The 20,065-nt window shown below is 36.8% G+C and overlaps 1 long non-coding RNA gene across 11 annotated transcripts in view; it reads right to left on the reverse strand.

The window, feature by feature from the left end:
- LOC144291824 (uncharacterized) overlaps nt 1-20,065 on the reverse strand; it is a 323,842-nt gene that overhangs the window by 218,023 nt on the left and 85,754 nt on the right. For all 11 annotated transcript variants that reach the window (XR_013359381.1, XR_013359390.1, XR_013359389.1 and 8 more), the window contains exons 2-3: nt 1,833-1,859; nt 423-598 (exon numbers count right to left, since the gene is read on the reverse strand). This is a non-coding gene — a long non-coding RNA (uncharacterized LOC144291824). The remainder of the gene's footprint in view (nt 1-422; nt 599-1,832; nt 1,860-20,065) is intronic.

A 20,065-nucleotide genomic window follows, 5' to 3' on the forward strand; every position in this document is an offset into this window, starting at 1 on the left:
GCCTTATGATGAAGTAAAGTAAGATCATAAACGTATGTTGTTTGGTTGTAACGCTTCAGAGAGAAAAGATCAATAATTTGAAATTCCTTGAGTAGGACTTTCTTACCAGATGACAAGGAGCAAGGACAAAATAGAGTAAAGAGAGGCAGCCAATATCTACTTTAGCAGTGGATCCTGCAAAGGATTTCTGACAGAAGGTGCAATCCTGTTTCGCCACGCTTTCTCCACTGCTTCATATTTTTTTCCATCCCCATATCTACCTTCAGATGAATAAACAAAATCTCTTCCCTCATGTTCCTTTTTAATCTCTCAAGCTTTCATATTCATTTAATAAACATTCATTAGGAGCCTACTGTGTGCCAAACCTCGTTCTATATGTTTGTCTTTTGGCCATTGAACCTCTTATTTATCTCCCCACTTACCTCCTGGCTTCCCTCCATTCCGGGGATGTGCTGGACTGCTGCTGCTCGATCTGTACTATCCAAACTTCTGGTCCAGGCACTCAGGTACTATTCATGACCCAGAACACCCAACTCCAAATTGATTCCTCACATTTTATCAATTCCCAATTGTACAGAGAAGTTAATATTAGTGAAGACTAAAAAAGAAAATTGTTACATAATCATTCAAAATAAAGTGTGAGCAGCATAAAAACTCCTTATCAAGGATACCACCTTTAAAAATTAAAGAAAAGTAATTTTATCAAATAATTTATAGATGAAACTCTAATTGGTTAATTATTACAACGTTTTAAAAGAATCTGCCACCCACTTATCTGTCAAAAGCTGGCATCCTTTCCCTCCACTTCTAAATCTGCCTCCCCTTCTAATGTTTAAGGCCACCAGACTTACTAAGATAGCCACTTGGATGGGTGACACACAGAATTGACAAACTGATTCTCGACCTGTCTGATTATCTCACATTGGGATGGCATGGTCTTAAATTTGATAGGAGGTAATGAAAATAGATATCAAAATTGTTTCTATAAATAAAAATCTTTAAAAAAAGAAAAAAGGAAAACGGAGGGAGGGATGCGGGGGTGTCTCAGTGGTTAAGCATCTATCTGCCTTTGGTGCAGGGTATGATCCCGGGGTCCTGGGATCAAGTCCCACATTGGGTTCCCTGCATAGAGCCTGCTTCTCCTTCTGAATATGTCCCTGCCTCTCTCTGTGTGTCTCTCAATAAATAAAAATAAAATATATTTAAAAAATGTTCTAAGTATAGAAAATAAGGACCAATGAGGAAAACAAAACATAAAAATGGAAATATTGGTCATACTCATGGAAAAATGGTTTTGTGAGAGGAAATTTTTGAGACTGTAATAAACAGCCTGTGTGATTATATGCCAGTAATCCTTACATTAAGGAGGTATTATTTTTCATTGCTACATTATTTATTGCATGTCTTAAGAGAAGTTTATTGGGACCCACTTTTATGCATTTAATATTTCCTACTTCAGGGCAGCCCGGGTGGCTCAGTGGTTTGGTGGTGACTTCAGCCCAGGGTGTGATCCTGGAGACCCAGGATCAAGTCCCACGTCAGGATCCCTGCATGGAGCCTGCTTCTCCCTCTGCCTGCGTCTCTGTCTCTGTCTCTCTGTCTCTCTCTCTCTCTCTGCCTCTCATGAATAAATAAATAAAATCTAAAAATATATATATATTTCTTACTTCAGTGTCTCAGAATGTTAACAATTCTGAATTCAACATTTGTGTTCACCAAACAAAATGTTAATAATTTTTTAGCCACCAGTAGGATGTACAGACAGAAAGATAATAGTAGACCAACACTTGAATCTATATTTGCCCAAATCAGTGGGAAATCAGTTGACTTACCAACAGTCTTATGGATGATGAAACTGTCTGTAACAAATATAAATAAAGAAATTACCAGTGAAACATTTACCTTTTTAAAATAGAAAGTACATGCAATTTCATATCAAGAAGCAGCAATACTTAAGAGATTTCATATCTAATTTCACTTGGCCTGTTTAGATTTAACAGTTAATTTCCAATTACAGTTAATGTTGAGACTCTCTGTCTCGATGACCTAAACATAGGGGTTGCAGTTGAAATTGTGTTGATTTCAGCTCATCCAAATTAAACAACACAAATTATACTATGAAAAAAATATATAGCATTGGTACTATATCCCTTTATGTATGAACATTTATCTTAAAAATACTGACTTCCAAAATCATTACCCCAGCTCTTAAGTCATTCCTATAACACAACTTTTGTTCTCTGAATGCTTACAGTGTACCCAGAACTGAGGGAGACGTTGTCAACAATTTATGTTCAATAAATATAAAAGAGTTACTAGGATCTCCAGAGTCACACGTCAAAGATGGCGTGCCAAAGAAGTGAAATAGCTGACCCCAGGTAGCTAAGGTTTCAAAATGCAAAAATCGAACAATATAAATCTGGATCTTACAGATTCTAGTTTGTGCACCGTCCATCAAGTCACATAAAGTTGGACAGTTTGTGGCTCTGTAAAGTTAGGTCTTGTCTTTATCCTAATTCTAATATATATATATTTTTAAGATTTTATTCATTTGTTCATGAGAGACACACAGAGAGAGAGAGAGAGAGAAAGAGAGGCAGAGACACAGGCAGAGGGAGAAGTAGGCTCCATGCAGGGAGCCCAACAGGGGACTCCATCCTGGGTCTTCAGGATCATGCCCTGGGCGGAAGGCGGTGCTAAACTGCAGAGCCACCCGGGCTGCCCTAATATGTTTTTTATTTTTATTTTAATTTTTTAATTTTTTAATTTTTTATTTTTTCTTAATATGTTTTTTAAAATTCAGTGTAAATCATGACTGCATAGAAAAGCCAATAACTCTTACAAAACTTTATGAAACCATAAAGGTGTAACATTGTATGCAGAATAGATTTTCTATCACATGAAACAATTTCAAACACAGGTGTTTGGGATTTATGCTTTCATTAGTTTATGAAAATAGATAAGAAGAGGTTCATAGTTTTTGTGTAATATTGTTTAGGCAATGAGTCAGTGCTTACTTTCTAATCATACCTATTAAAAATAAAGCATTTAGGTGAGGAGATATAAAGAGTGTCACAACTCGTGACTGCCAGGTATAGAACCTTTTCATAATACATTTTAGCTTGGAAATGATCATTGATAGCAAGAGCAATTATCCTCATAATTTGATTATAACAAGCATATTAAGTCGAAAAGTAATCCCATAAATGCAGAAATACAGTCTGTTCCTACTCTCCCCTACACTTTTTAAACATGTTTTTTCAATCCCTAGTCTTTTATCAAGTGAGTAGATATTTGTTCTACCCACTTTAGCGACTTCTACTAAGACACCTCACTAATTTGTTGTTGTTATTTTGAAAGAGAGAGAGAGAGAGAGTATGTGCAAGGGGTGTGGTTGGGAGGAAAGGGCAGAGGGAGAGGGAGAGAGAATCTTAAATACATGGGATGCCCAGCACAGATCCCTACTTGGGGCTTGATCTCACAATCTTGACATCAGGACCTGAGCCAAAATCAAGAGTTGAACGCTTAACTGACTGAACCACTCAGGCGCCGCTGACATCTCACCAGCTTTTGAGTGAATTTCACAATTGTGCTCTTAATACATATAATTCATTATTGTTCTTTTCTTTAGTTCTTGCTTCAACTAGATGACAAGTGCCTGGGGAATGGAGGCTGTGTCTTATCCATGTTAATGCTGTGTAGACCACAAGCTCCATAGCGCTGAGCAAAAGACACTCAACCAGTATATAGCTAATAAATCTTAAGATTTCTATTCCTAGTAAAACTTGTGGGAATATGGACTCTCTTGTGTACTTTCAGTGAGAGTATAAATTGACACAACATTCCTGGAGGATCATTTCTCAGATATATAAATGTCCAAGCCTTTCAACCCAGCCATCTCTACCTGGAACATTTTCCTTGGGGTCTTTCTCTGTGCATCATTTTCCCTATAGAACCACCACCTCATTTCCCACTTTACCATTTTTCTTCAGTTGGCTAAATCCTGTTATTTGTTAAGTCTCAGCTTAAAAGCAACACCACATGAAAAATTCCTCTTAATATTAAAAATAAATGTTAAGTGTCTTTATTTGGGATTCCCAGAGCCCCCAGTGTAACTCATCCCAGCACTTATTTACACAACTGTCGTATCCTTATGCCCAAGAGTATCCACCAAATTGTATTTGCTTGGTAAGTGTCTATTAAATTAGCGAGTAAATGAGTTAATTAATTAATTAATTAACTAACATGTTTGAACCCAAGATGTAGAATAATTGTATCTTACAATATTAAAATTTACCAATTGTTTTTCAGAGTAGAAAGTCCTTATTTCATTAAGGGATTATTAAAACAAAGTAAAGAGAAACCTAATTTGATGTTCTCTTTCCACAATTTTTGCATCAAAGAATAACCCATATGCTTAGTATAAGCATCGTGTCGAAAAGTATGATATGGAAGTCTGTAAATTTAGAGAAAATATGTAGATCTGGGCCCTCCATTAGGGAGAATCATGGAACTGAGAATGAACTTCTTTGTGACCTCTGGATTCCTTATATCCTTACATTATAGTCCACACTAGCTTGGCTTTATTCCTCAAGAACAGTGTACAGTAAATGGCATGACTAAAGAGAGAGGTTTCCTGGGTCATTCCAGCAAAAAAAAAAAAAGGACATTTTCTTTCTTTCTATCCCACTTAGGATCCTTTGATGACAAATGCTCTCATAAGCATGTAGTAAAGGTGAAGAAGGGAAGGGATCAGCTGTATGAGAGGATGTTCATTTTGACCATTTAATTTGCTGTTTATTTGCTGAACATCTTGAAAAAGAGTCAGTTTAATTATTTCTGCTTTCCCCTAAAAAATCTAAGAAAACATGCTGCAATATATCAGTCTATCACTATATATATACACACACATATGCATATACATAATACGTTGTATATACTTTATATAATACTTTTTATAAAACTTTACATATATAATGTTTTCAAACAACAAATTGTACTTATCTCATCTAATCATTAACCATTAACTTAGACAACTTTAGATCTTCCCACATTCCTGGTGTTTGTCTGATGTAACCATCTAAATATACAAGTGGGAAAACTGAATTACAGGGAAGATTTTTTTGCCTCTTCTTCAAGGACTGAGCATTAGTACCTGACAGATAAGTAACACTGGAAACTACCTCTTCGGACGCAGTCCCCTGAACTCACCTCCCACCTCAACCGGTGTGTTACTGTTAAGTGTCGTTAATGACAGTTTAGACCCCAAATTGTAAACGTCAACTCAGTAATTGCTTATCCCTGAACTCATTCTTATGAAAGTTCACAAGCTGAGGCCATAAATGATACACAGCATTAACCAAACACACACACACACACACACACCCCATCTTGCTAAACTAAGGGTAGTAATGGTTTCTGTCTGAAAGAAAAACTAAAAAAAGAGAAAAAAGTACATCAATTTTTTGGCATGTAAATGTTTCCTATGATTCTTTTATGCCGTCTCCCCCCCAACCCCCACCCCTCAGTGAGATTAATCGTGTGACAAATGACATGAGATGGCCTTATGAAATTTTGTCTGGAACAATTTTTACTGCTAATGGAAATTATAAATAATATGTGCCTTTCGTCAACTGCATTCTTCAGTAATCTAATTGTATCAAGCTAATGAGACCTGGGTTAGGAAATGTTCTGAGGTTCCCATGCCCCAGGTCAGGGAATGCTGCAAACATCTCGGAGCAGATGTGCTCAGTCTCACGAGGGTGGCAGCTGGAGCACTTGGTCACTCCACAGAGCGCTGGCTGTGCAGAGGGCTGTGCACTTGACCTACTGCTGGAGGTAAACAGCCGGTTGGTTAGCTGCAAAACCAAGCAGAGGGGGAGGGCGGAGAGATAAAATTCTCCTTCTCCCCCCTTCCTCCCCCCCCAACCTCTTATTAATTCTGTGGAAGATTCTTCCCCTCTTTCTTCCCGGGGAAAATGGTTGTAAATGTTGCCTTTCAGACACCAGCACATACTTGGTATCTGCATGCGGTGTGCTAAAGGGAGCCAGAGGGCCAGGGCAGGGCTGCATGAGAATGAAAACACCTCTTTTCTCCATTTCTCCAAATCAATACTGTTTACTCTGCATTTACAAAGGTTGATGCACCACCACTCCAGGCTGTTACAGACAAACTGCTTCAAAGAATATTTTATATTATGGTTGGATAAGAGGCGTTTAAAATTAAAAAAAAAATCCAACATACTCCAAAAGTAGTTATGACTACCCCCCCCCAACCTTGAGGTTAGGAAGTGTGGGCAGTAGGGCTGAGATATAATTACCTACATCCTCTGAATGATGTCATATAAGGGCAACATGACCTTAGGAGTTGGTTCTAATATTTGGTGAATCTCCAAAATCCAATAGGAGATTTTTTGTTTCCCTTAGTTACTCATAGGTTTTTAAAATTTCTCCATTTCAATGCGGCTAGGAAATATTTTTTCCTCTTCCTTATGTTTTTTCTTTGTCTATTTTTCAAACAAAGTACAACAAACCCCACTCTCCTATTCTTTCCCAATTCCATGTACCACGTGAGTGACACACGTGCTCACACACACACACACACACACACACACCTGAGCTTTTCTTCCTTTGACCCAAGGGATCACTGATTCCACAGCACCACACCGGGAAAGCACGGCTCCTCTAGTAAGCCTCCTGAAGTTTTATTTGGGATATTTCAAATGTCCCAACAATGAGGACGCTCACTGATTTCCTAGGAATGGGATCAGTTCTCACGGTGCGCATTTTCCTTCTCTTCTCATTTTTAACTCAAACTTTCCCTTTGCCCTTTGTGCTGTCCATTTGCATCGTTCCAGAGGATTCTTCTTCTCCTGAGGCGTTTACGTCTTTCACATATTTGCAGACTGTTATCATGCTCCTCTTAGCAATCACTTAGCCAAAATATACATTACTCTGTGCTCTTTTAATCTCTCCACATAAATCAAGCCCTTTGTGCCCTAATCATTTTGTTGTTCTTCTATGAAGTCACTCCAATTTGGCTTTGTGTTCTGAGGTGACAAAAATGGAAGACAGATTTCCCTGTTTAGATTCAGTCCTGTCATGTTGAGACCCCATCACCTCTTGCTCCTTCATATGAAATTTTTTCGCGTGCCAACTGACTCAGGACTCCTCTCATACTGTTGGATTATGTAGCTTGCTACGTACTTCTCTCCCTGGAGGCCTGATCTGCTGGGAACCTTGAAGTGGTTTATTGTGCTATTTTTAAGCAAAAACAAGAATAGAAATTGCATTAATTTTTTGATAAAGACAGCGGAAACAGACCTTCATGTCCCCACGCCAAAGTTCCCAAGCGTGTATTGGATCTATGGATTTTTCACATTTTTCCAAGGAGTTTCCATTAAGAATAAAACCAGACGTGGAAATTTCTAGGCCCCAAAGGAAAAAAATTTTAGAAGAGGAAAGCAGGAATTTATAATGAAATTCCCCTTGCATCTTTACCAAATAGGCTTTGATAGAGGCACACAATCAAAAGTAGTTTATTTTAGAAGTACTTGCTAAATTTCAGAAAGAAAACCAAACGAGACCGGAATACTTAAGTTCTTTGGAGGCATTTTCTTTCAAAAGTGTATCATATTGCCACGTTCAAATTTGTGTCATTCAGTGATAATCCTCCAGCTTCCTGATTGGCTATGGCATTTGGAACTGACTGGCCTTTGAATCACTCTTTATGCTGAAGGCGGGTGTGGATGCTAATCCGTGGGTCATTAACACCTCATATATGTTAGTTCAGAGATCTGGGGTGTGCCTGTGTTTGCGCTGCCAACATGCATAGCATTTCTTGGAAATTCAGAGTTTTTGTTTTCTGAGGGTTTGATTTGAAATATTTTCCACGTAGGCATTTTCTCTCTCACTGAGTAATCACGTTTTTGGAATTTGGTTTTATTTTAATTCTTGTTTTCTGAACTCATTGATTAGCACAGATATGCACCAGCTGAAAAGTCAAAAGAAGAGGTACAGGGCTTGCTTCATTGCTCTCTGGAGCTAAAATAAAATAAGTATGTCACCATTTTGGCTCTGTCTTATTCCTGATTTCTAATCTTTACCTACAATAATATTTTCATTCTTGTGGAATCTACAAACTCCCAGTGTGACATTACTTTTCTATTAACATTAGAAAACTGAGTACATTCGCTCTCCTATCCTCTCTTTATCATGTGACCCTAAATGCCAACTCATGGATCATAATAGTCCATGCAAGACACTTGCCTACTTTGCCATCATTTTTCAAAAACCAAAAATTAGTAGGAAAATAATCTAATGGAAAAAAATATCAAGCTTGAGAAGTTCAACAAAGTAAAGGTTGATTTTGAAAATTCTCCTGTACGTTGGTAAATTAGCTTTCTCTGATATGGATCAGCTTTATAATACCACAGGAAACAACACAAAATGAAACCAAACATAACCACAGATCCTCCTTGCAGGTAGGTAGTAACCTCAGGTGCTAAATCACGCAAGGAGTCGTCTTGCCACCAGGCTTTATAGTTGCTGTTCCTACAACTTGAAATCCTCCTCTTCCCTTGACACATGCATGGCTCATCACTTTTGATTTCATCACATTTTTACTGAAACCTTCTCTTCTTCTTGAGGCCTTCTTTGACCAATCAAACTGGAGCACTCACACAAGCACTTCCTACCCAGCATCTCTGCTTTATTTCCTTCCTCTATCATTTATCAATATTGAACATGTCAGACATTTTACATTTTTATCCTGCTTCCCCCCCCCCAAACTCTTCTGTTACAATGTAAGCCCATAAAGGCAGACATTCTTGTCTCACTGTTGCATCTTCAGAAACTACAATCATCTTCAGTCCTACTGTAGGTGCTCAGTAGGTATGTGTTGAACGAAGAAATGAATCTAAAACTCCAACAGACCAAACAAATTGGAAAGTAATTTTAAGTCTATTGAAACAGATGAATATCTAAAATAAACCTTTCTATAAAACAAAATTAAAAATGAGGTAAATGTAATTGAAATAGCAGGATTGAATTTAGGGGAATTAATGTGTAATAGGAAATTTTCATTTCCTCTTTACTTTTACATACAAATACATGGACACAAATATATTCAACTTGCAAATAAATCATTACTCTCTAAGTGATGTTGTAATAGGAAGAGACATGCAGTTCATCCTTAATATGATCACCACCAAGGTTCTATGTGATATGAAATAGAGGAGTATTGATTTAATTAGGGGCAGTTACACAAAAGTAATGTTTTCCAAATCCTCTCTTGATTCAAGAACTAAATGAAATCATGTTTCTCCCATAAAACTACTGCCAACTACCCTAGTCCACACACTTCACTCCCTTCTTTACATTCATATTTTTGAGTTAAAACTGTTTGAAAATTGTTTTGTGCCAGTGCTGGAAAAGACTCAGCAAAGGAGAAATCTCACGAGACAGAGTTTTATTTACTCTTAATTTGCCATGACCATTTAAAAAATTAATCTCACATTCTATTCACTTCTTCTTTCTCTTGTTATCTCTTGCACATATCACTATTCAACAAACCACATATTTTACTTAGTTATCCTATTTACTGGCAGCTCTTCTACTAGAATGAAAATCATGTGATGCTGCAGCATATAGGGAAAAGTTAAGCACACGGTAAGATCTTATCCTGCCCTTCGTCTGGGAATATAAATGGACTTCTGTATCTATTAGGATCCAACCAGAAAAAGATCAACTATTTTGGGTAGCTAAAAGAGAAGAAATTTAAGGCAGGTAATTGGTGACATCAGGATTTAGGAGAGGCTACAGAAGTGATCAGAGTAAAGTGAAGCAACCCAAATATTATCTTGGGCCAAAAGCATAGTGATTTCCTGTTCATGAGAAAGGCATTTTCTGTAAGCTTACTGTTTTACAGGGAACTTAACAAGAACTGCTTCCAAAGAATAAGTTTTTTCTATTACTAAAAACTTTTTAATTTGTTAAAAAAAAATGTCTTTCTTTTATGGGTGTTGTTGGAGGGCTAGAGGTGGGCCTTCATCCCTGGTAGAGGAGTGTGGGGTTTTCCAGGAAGGCCAACAAGGCACAGCTGGAGCCTGCAGGGTGCATGATGTGACTTTGAGAATGTGTGGGAAGAGCATGTGCTGGTCCCGAAATAGGGACAAGGAGGGGATGGGGTACAATGTGCTGAGTGTCACAGATGGCTCAAAAAATGGTAGAATCAGATTCTAAGATTCTGAAGCCACTGTCATACTTCAGGAGGAAGCTAGATCTCACACAAGATGTTGGGAGTTCTATAGGGGTGGCACACCTGGAAGCCCCTTGGTGCGGGTGGTCCCTTCTCCCAGACTTGTTCATAAGTAGTCTAGCTCACACCACCAATCTGATAAACCCCAATGCTTGTGGATGCCTCTCTTTCCTCCTTTCCTCAGAGTCACAGTGATGGGGCACCTCACCCCAAAGGCCTGGCCAGGAGGTAGGGTATTGACTCTGGCCAAAAGCTGTGCAGCAACCCAGACCAGAATGGGAAAATGAACTGAGTATTAGCAACAATAGGTGTCTACACTTGAGGGACAAGGTGCCAATCATGTTACTGGAGCTCAAGGCCATGTTCACATGGAGGATGCTGAAACCATTTGGGGAACCTCTAGTAGAAGAGACGTCAATGGAGAGGAGACACTGGTAAGGCTGGAGAGGTGAAATCACTCCACATGCCTCACTCCTTCCTTCCAAACTCTCAGTGGTGTTTCTGATGCCAAAACCCAACCAAAAGTCACCTAAGAAATCCATCATGCAGTACTTTCTGCAAGATAAAAAAGAGCAGAGCAAAAAGGCAGGGTGAACAGGCCTGGTAAGTAGAAACATCCAGCAAGGAAAACCTTGAGAGAAGAGAACATTTAACTCAATGAAGTTTATTTTCTTTTCTTAAAAAAAAAAAAAATATTCTGGAAACTTTCTGGAAAACTGGACCTGTGAATATTTTAACTATGAAATGGTGATTCAAACATGCACGGTGCTTTGCAAGGAATTTCTCTGGTATACGGCTCAACTAGATATTTGTACTTAATCGTGGATAAAAAGGAGGCTTGATTCAAAAGGGTATGTATGGTTGGTGGTGGGATAGTGGTAGAAAGGGAGATGTTTATTGTAAAGTTTATTATCAGAGGATAATTTAGGAATTGAGATAAAGAAAGAAATGTCCTGTGGTTTGATCACCTTCATTTTTTGCAGACCTCAACATGACCCAAAGAAACAAATCTGGTTAAAGTAGTGTTTCTATTTTCTATGTAAGATACATAAAGAACAGATAGAAAATGATAGCACTAATTCAACTTTTTTAGGTGAAGTAGGAATAAAACCCAAATGTCTTTTATGCTCTCCTAAGAAGAAAATGCCTTCCAAAGAGAGAGAGGGAGAGGATGTAAATATGAAAGAGAGAAATCTGGAAACACCATATCAAATAAGGACCCTCTGTAAATCCTGAAGTTCGGTTGGTATTTTTCAAACTGCTTAATACTGCTGAATGGACATCTTTACATGACAAACACCAGATGGAAAAATCAGTTGAGAGTCACAAGCCGAGGATGATTTCATTACAAAATGATCATTTACTCATAATTATCCAGAAAAGCCCAAAACCCTACAGTGCTTACATAATAACATTTGTGTTACCAAAATATAGCAGGAGTATACTTTTGCTAAAAGTTTACATTCTAATCTGCAGGAGAAATTTAATTATTCTAATATGATAAACACATAAAAATGCCTGTCTAATTTTAAAATTGGAATTTCAATTTCCAGTAATACATTTCACCATGACACCATTTGCAGTTTTTCTCCTAAACTGCTGTCTACAAAAATACTGTAATAACATAGCTTTTCTGCTTAACCACACAACTGGCCATCAAGAAAACAAAGTGATTTACTTTCATCCTTTTGTAAATAAGAAGCTTATTTTTTCCTCCATAGTTGCATCTGAAAATAAGATGCTTTAAGGTTTAAGAGACTTTATAACAATAAAATGCTTTTAAAAAGTTTGAAGAGACTTAGGCCAAAAAATCCATTTAGAGCTATTGCTTTCAGTGACCACACAGCATGTCTAAGGCTGCCTCATGACATGTTTGCATTGTTATTTGGTGATAAACAAAATAAAAAGATCTGTCAGCGAAACTTAAATAAGTGAGATTGGTTACATAAACTGCAACATTCTGAAGTTTGGTACTGTACAGTCAACTGCTTGAAGCAGCTCTTCCAGCTAAACACACTTGGATTGTTTCTCCAGACAGGAAAGATTAATAGCTGAAAATCACGACCTTTGACTTTTGACATAAATTCCAAGAAGTGAAATGCAATTGGAAAAACTGGTGAAATCTTAAGTTAATTACTATAGAGTGAAATATTAGCCACATATCCACAATAATTAAACAGATACCCCCTATTTTGGGTCATAGATCTCCTCTCTAGCTTATCCAATGAATGGACAGTTCCAGGTTTCATCCCCACCGTACTTCTCCAAAATAAAGCCTCAAATTGCAGACTCCCCAGATAATGCAAATTGTTTACAAGTTGATTTCCAGAGAAAATAAACCTTTATAGAGAATTTGTTTCATCCGACATTTTAATAGCCCTTATTTAGAGATCACTGTGTAGAAGCATTATTTCATAATATTGCAATTCTGAACCTTCTTGAGGGACAGATTCCGATGACTTCCACTATACGTGCAAGTAGTTAAAATGAGAAATTTATCATAAAATCTCGGCATAAGTGTAACCTCTTTGAAAGAAAAATGTGTATCTTTTATTATGGACCATGACCTTTCGCAGAAACTTATCAGATTATCACTACTAAAATAAGAAGTTATTTTATAGTTTAATTATAAAATAATACAATATAATACATTATGATATCATTCAAAATTCATTTATGATTATAATAAAATATCAGATATATGCAACTATGAGAAACAAGTCAAATCAGTAACTTCTTAACTGCCTTCAACCGTCCTTCCAATAAAGGAATAATTAAATTAATACCTGTGTACCAAATGAGTTCTCAATAAAGAGTTAATGGCCCTTTTCACTACAATGTAAAAATGGAAATCCAAATAGTATTCAGTGGCACAGAAGCAGCTCACCAAGCTGCACTTTTCATATCCCTTAAGGAATAAGAGCTATCATATTATAAATTCTAGAGGAAAAAGATCCCAGGATGACAGAACTGATAAGTAACAAGCCATATACTGATGATTCAGATAAAAAGCTTCCTGTAAAACAATGAAACATCCTTTTTTCATAAATCCCATAATCCTGGCTAAATCTTTGCAATGAAACATGGACCATATTTTTAGTTTCTAAAAGAAAGCAGAAACACACACACACACAAACACACACACACACTTTTAGCTCATCTTTAGGATCTTCATTTTCTAACCCCAAAACATGACTCAGCCTTTGAACTTCAAAAATGCCCATTCACTGGCTATGGGCATGTCTCCGTCTTGAAGAAAGAAAACCTTAAAGAGAAATTTCTGTTTGTCGGCCTTCTCTTAGAATTTATCATTTGTTCACAAGAGCTTTAAGATAACTTGTTATAATTCTCTTAGGGAAAAGAAACAAATGTTTCATTGTTATTAATTTTAAATGTGCATGTCATTAATATTTATTTATTTCAAAATGATGAGCTTTTAGGAATCTGAGAATTTGCATATCTCTTCTTGACTTTCAATTCAAGAAGATATACTGAGGAAATGAATTAATCCCCTTTTCCTCCTGAGGCCTTTATGAATAAAAAAGACATGAAACATATAAAATTAATAAATACAGAGAACCAAAGAGGACAGGTGGTTATCAACATCGTAGATATTTCAACGAGGTTTTGGGAGAAAATGACAGAGGTGTGTAAATCAGCGAGCAGAGCAGAATTTGCTGCAGAAAGGCTCTCATCTCTGGGAGAGTAGAGTCAATGTTTCTGCCCAACCACTGCAGTGGCTTTGGGCTCAGGGACAGAGATGACGTGTAAGGAAAATGATGATCTAAGAATCGGTATTTAAGATGGTTGTGCCAGGCCATAGTCCTTCCAGGTAACCTAGCATTTGTGTTTGTTGGGAAAAAAAAAAACAAAAAGAAACAAAACAAAAAAAAAAAAAAAACAGGACATTCTTTACTAAAGAAATTAAATGAGATACTTGGAGAGAGAAACAGAAGGCTGGTGTGTATATTGAAGTTCTGAATACAGGTCTGATTATTCTGACTTGTGACATGTAATCATATTCCAAGCACTTGGTCTGGTAAATCTATGATGAGCCTGACAGTTGCCCCCCCTTATTCATATGAACAAGTCTTACTGCATATTGAAGAGAGAGGCACAAACAGAACTATCTGCATGTTTGCAAATTTGCCAAGAAAACCCATGTCTGCTAACTATTCTTTTATCTTAAAAATGAACAAGCACATATGATCATCAAATGAGTGAAAAATCAATAGCATCAAAGAGAAATACCAAGATAAACAGAAAAGACGACTATGGAACTAAAAGAGATAACAAGTTATTCAATAAACAAAAGAGGAACAAACAACAAAAAGTTCTCTTATATAAACAGAGAAATCAGAGGTGATACTAGGTCCATGTAACCAAACACAATGCAATGTAAAAGGAAAGCAAAATTATTAGAGAATATAATTAGTGTACTTAGGTGTTTAGGGCTTAAAAATTTGATATAAAAAAGGAGGAGGGAAAAAAAAAGAAGAAAAAAAGAGAAAAAAAAAAGGAGGAGGAAAAGTGGGGGCGGGGGGGTTGCTCTGTCTCAATCGGTAGAACTGAAAGATTAACAAAAACTGTGAAAGAAAAAGGTAATTACACTAAAAAGAGTTCTAGAAAAAGAAAATTAAAAAAAGGTTGAGAAGAAAATAACCAATCATCAGAAGAATAATAAAAGAGAATTTAAGTCAGAGGTCTTAGAGTTCACAGATTTTGATAAATCAAGTGCACAGAACTCAATAAAATTTTTTTCAACTATCCTTGTGAAAATTAAAGAACTCCAAGGATAAAGGTACTGCAATTTTCTAAATAAATAAAACAGCTTCTTAAATCAAATTGGGGCACCTGGGTGGCTCAGCTGGTTCAATGTCTGCCTTGAGGATCCAGCCCCTCATTGGGCTCTGTGCTTAGCGTGGAGCCTGCTTGTCCCTTTCCTCCTGCCACTCCCCAGGCCCACCCTCAGCCTGTGCTTTCTCTCTTTCTCAAATAAATAAATAAAACACTAAAAAAATAAAACATCAAATTAAGACTGGAATTGGAATTTTCCTCAGCTATACCAGTTTATAAAAGAATAAAGAAATGTAGGAGAAAATATATTTTTTACCTAAAACCCTAGGTCATAACAAACTTTTACTCAAATGTGAGGGTTGAAGAAAGACATTTCAAACAGAGAGGGCCTCCATAAATTCCCTTACTAGAAATTCTTTTACTAGACAGTTATTTTCCTGTGTGTCACAAAAAAGTACTTGATTAAATATTATTGGAACATATTGGATCTCAGGAAGGGAGGCTATTATCCAGGCAATCCTCCAATGCAAGTCTGGGCTGATGGCTATATCTCAGGTCTAAAACTGAGCTGGTCCAAATTGGAGCCTCAGAAAAGAGGTCTCCATGAAAAAAGGGGGTGTTCAAGAGAGACAATAGGCATAAAAAGATGGAAACTTTGAGAAATACACATATAGAAAGACAATATTTTCAAGAAAATAAAACAGATGACAAAATACTATGGTCCAAATGTAAACCCACATAAAACGCACCAGGATTCTTAGCTCTTGAATGGTACGTAGAAAATAAGAAACCAGGTGACTTTGACACTAGAAATATATATATATATATATATATATTTAAGTGTTCCCAGCATCATGGCATTAGACCTTTAGGTAGGAAATTTCATCCTATTTTTTCTGGCAGTGAACAATATTCACAGGGTCATGATAATATAAACACTGCAAATTGACTTCCAATTTTAAAAATCGACCTATGAACCAAACCGGCAAGAATTACTTGGGTGTGAAGAAGAGAATGTACTAACCCACTTGATAAGTTAAAGTCAATCAGAAAAATGAGGAAGAGGAAAGGTGGAGAGAAGAGAAGTTAAACTACTGACTGGGATAGATCGTTTCATAAATAGAAGTGTATGTAAATCATTCAAAGTTGCAAGGTAATGGATGGAATTCTCCAAGTAATGATAAAACTGTCAAACTTTGGGAGAAGACGGGGGAGGGAAGATGAAATAGAATGAGATAAATCTTGTCTTTCCTAGGAAGCGAATAGACATAGTCTCAAGTTGGGAATTAAGAAATAGAGACATAAACATACCTAGTGTTAGGAAGATAACCTACAGAAGAATGAAAACAGGAATAGAAAAATCCGTCCTGAAGGTGGAGAATGGCGAGTAAGAAAAAAATAGTCAGAGGACTACTTTTCATCAGAAACCCTTCTATACTCTGTGATTTGTTATAATGCACACATAAGCATGATAAAATTTCAAAATAAATGTAAAGCTAACTTTTTGTAGTACTTTCAATCTGCTTTCAATGACCCTAGGAAAAAAATACTTTTTATTCTGAAAAATAATGTACCAATTTAAAGTCTTTTGTGTGTGAGTGTGTGTGTGTGTGTGTGTGTGTGTGTGTGTGAAAGCAAACATTATCAACTACAAAACATACACTACTCCAACTAGACACTTGTTTCAGAATGTGAAAGGGAATCTTAACTTAGGAACGCCAGATTTAGCTATGAGTTCAAGCTAATATAATCTGTCTGAATGTTTGGATGCAGGATTGAAGCAGTTCATGTTTTTTCAAAGTCTAGTTGCATACGTCCAGCTTTTTAAGCAAAACCAAGTAAAGTATATTATTTGAAATCCTTTCCCCGTACAAACCTCATTTCTTAATTGACAGAAAAGGCTGTGGTGGTTCCCCAAGACTTGTGATTATTGTCAGGATCTTTAATGTGTGAATTAAATATTATTTGTGAGATTGATGAGACACTTGGCATAACAGGTCAAAATCAAAAACGTACTCCTTTCAATGCTGCTAAACAAGGAACTGAGTGAGTACATGCATTGTCCATACTGAGCAGGCCCCTGTTCCCTGGTCTTTGGATCAAAAACACAGTGTCAGGTGAATGGAGCAAATTTTCAAATAAGCACAATATTTAAACTTTGTGCCATATTTCTTTTTAAACAGTTTGCAAAGACCAGCCATTGATCCATGTTCCTGGTATCCTATTAAGTCCACTAACTCCTTCAAACCAAGGGCCAATCGGAGTTGGATCCCTATCAGTGATTCTGAAAATCCTCCTAACTACGATGTCTGGTCAAATTTATGGGTCTAAAATGTGATATGATGGGTGTTACCAGTTCATCTGTACTTTCTCCTGATTTTACCGATAGTTAGAAGAAACAGGGTTTGTGTATGTGTTAACTATTTGTCCTATTATAAATATATAATGCGGTTCTATTATACATTTACCAAGGCCCTATTAATCTGCTGCAATGAATGTGGAATCCTTATATGAGACGGTCTTGAGAATTTACAAAGTAGATCCAAGTTGCATAAGAATAGTTTCACAGAGCAGTGCTGCTCAGTGCACTTCTGTATTATTTACATTTTGGAAAAAAAAATCTAATCGTATATTTTGAGGAAGAAACATTTAAAAAGATGAATTGATCCCCTATTAAATTAAATCATTTGGATGATTCCATCCTTAAACTGATAAAAAGATGTTGGCAGATCATTTCACACACAAAGGATTCCCGTATATGGGGCCCCTTTTGAACCCAGATGTAAGCCTACGCAGATGCTTGGGAGACACATATTAGAATCAGAATTCAGTTTAGAAATCCTGATTTCTTTTTCTTCACTGAAATGTCTGCAGAATAATGGGAAGGCGTCTTTAGTATATAACTGCCACTCCCATGGCAAAATCACCCAGGACCAGGACATCTGAATCAGGTGATAAAATAGGAGGGGTTATAAAAATGGTCAGTGGTTTGCCATTTGCCAAGGAGAGTGCTATCTATGCATTTTGCCTGCTTTATATCATTTAATCCTCTCCACAACTCTTAGGGTGGGGGTAGTTGCACATTTTATGTTTCAGGGGAAGGAGTCACAGACTGGCAAGTGACTTACACAAAGGACATGCGTAGCTAGTGAGCGTCTGAGATAGGATTTGAATTGAGGCTTCCTGGCGACAGAGTATACAGTCTCTTCTGCTTAGGCTATCTCTAGCCAGATGTACCAGAAATAGAATTTTTTCTTACCAAAAAATCTTTTTTTTCTTTTTTTTTGTTCACTCTAGGGCGTAAGATCTCATATAATAGAAAAGTATTTCTCATACACTTGACATACAAAGCTGAGTAAATGTTAGTTATTGTTAGAAAAAAATGTCTATAGAATCTTGACTGTATTGATTTCCTCTGCCTGAAAAATCTTCCTCTTCCTATACATATATATGGCATACCACACGCAATTTCTTTCTAAATGTCATCAGATCAGAGTGGCCTTTATAGAAATAGTTCTTCTGCCTCTAGCTCTCTATCCCCTTAATTTTATGTTTTCTTTATAGCACCTTACAGTATTTAATGCCATCTGATATATGATGCAATAATTTGTCATTTCTTTATTGTGTAGTCCCGCTAGAGTGTAAACTCCAGGAGGCAGAGGTTGTCTGTTTTGTTCCCTGATACATTGTGAGTATATGGGACAGTTGGGACTGATAATCAGCTGGCGCTCAATAAAATGTATTTTGAACTAATAAGATCTCAAGTCGTATGTTACCACCTGGATAGAAAATGGTTATTTCTGTAGTTGAGCAGCATGGACAATAGCTTTACACCAAACCAGAGGTTGATACCAAGTGGAGATGGTTGAAAGAACGTGGAGGGATCACTGCAATGTATCAAAACTCTTAGAAAGACGTGCTCAAAGACTATACTCAACAAAAGCATACAAAGGGAGCACGGGGTGCACCATTTTTACAAAAAGGCATTCTCTGTGCATTGTGGTTGCAATAACCAGCAACGTGATTTCTGCATTTTCACATCTACATAAAAATGTATTTTGGGGTGGCTGGGTGGCTCAGTCACTTGAGACTCTGACTCTTGGTTTTGGCTCAGGTCATGACCTCATGGGTCATGAGATAGAGCCCTGCGTCGGGTTTTGTGCTCAGGGCCCAATCAGCTTGAGAGTCTCTCCTCCTCTCCCTCTGCTCCTCCTCCTGCTTGCACTCACCCCCGCTCTCAGTCCCTCTCTAAAATAAACAAATAAATAAAATATTTACAAAGTGTATTTTAAATCTTTATAATACTAGGACAAAGATCTATCTCGGTACAGGCCTAATATTAAATATGTCATCTTCCTTGGTGTTTCCCACCCTTTTCTTAGAATTTGTTGTCTTTTATACTTACCATTGAAGGTTTCTTGAGCATCCTCCTATAATGCAAAGCAATATTCCATGCAATTTGTCTTTGCACTGATATGTTTTTAATGTTTAAAATATCAGAAATGCATTGAAAGCCTATGCTAACTGTATCAGTGCACCAGATAAGGCCACTGAGACTGCAAGCTTTTTGTTTTTTTCATATATGTATTATACAGCAGTGGTACAAGGAGGACATAATTTCTCACACGATATAAACTAAAGGAGTTGAAAGGAACACTACTTTATGGTAAGACTTTAAGTAGTATAAATGTAACTAAGATTTCTTTTTCATCCCATTTGCCCAATTTGATCAACTGGTGAAATTTACTAGCTGATCGGAGAGCTAAGAAAGAGTAATTATTATTATTAACAGCAAGAAGAGAGTTTCAGAGAAACTAAACAAAATGAAACACACTTTAAATTAATTTGATGTTGCTCTAGAGTCTGGAAAAGTAAAGGGTGTATATTTTTGCTGGCTAAAAAATGAGACAAAACACAACCTTCCTCAGTCAATTGCATTATAAAACAGAATATATATAGTAACATTAAGAGGCTAATACATGCTACTTAAATTAGAATCACGTTGGTACA

Source organism: Canis aureus, chromosome 20 (assembly GCF_053574225.1).
Source record: "Canis aureus isolate CA01 chromosome 20, VMU_Caureus_v.1.0, whole genome shotgun sequence".
NCBI lineage: Eukaryota > Metazoa > Chordata > Mammalia > Carnivora > Canidae > Canis > Canis aureus.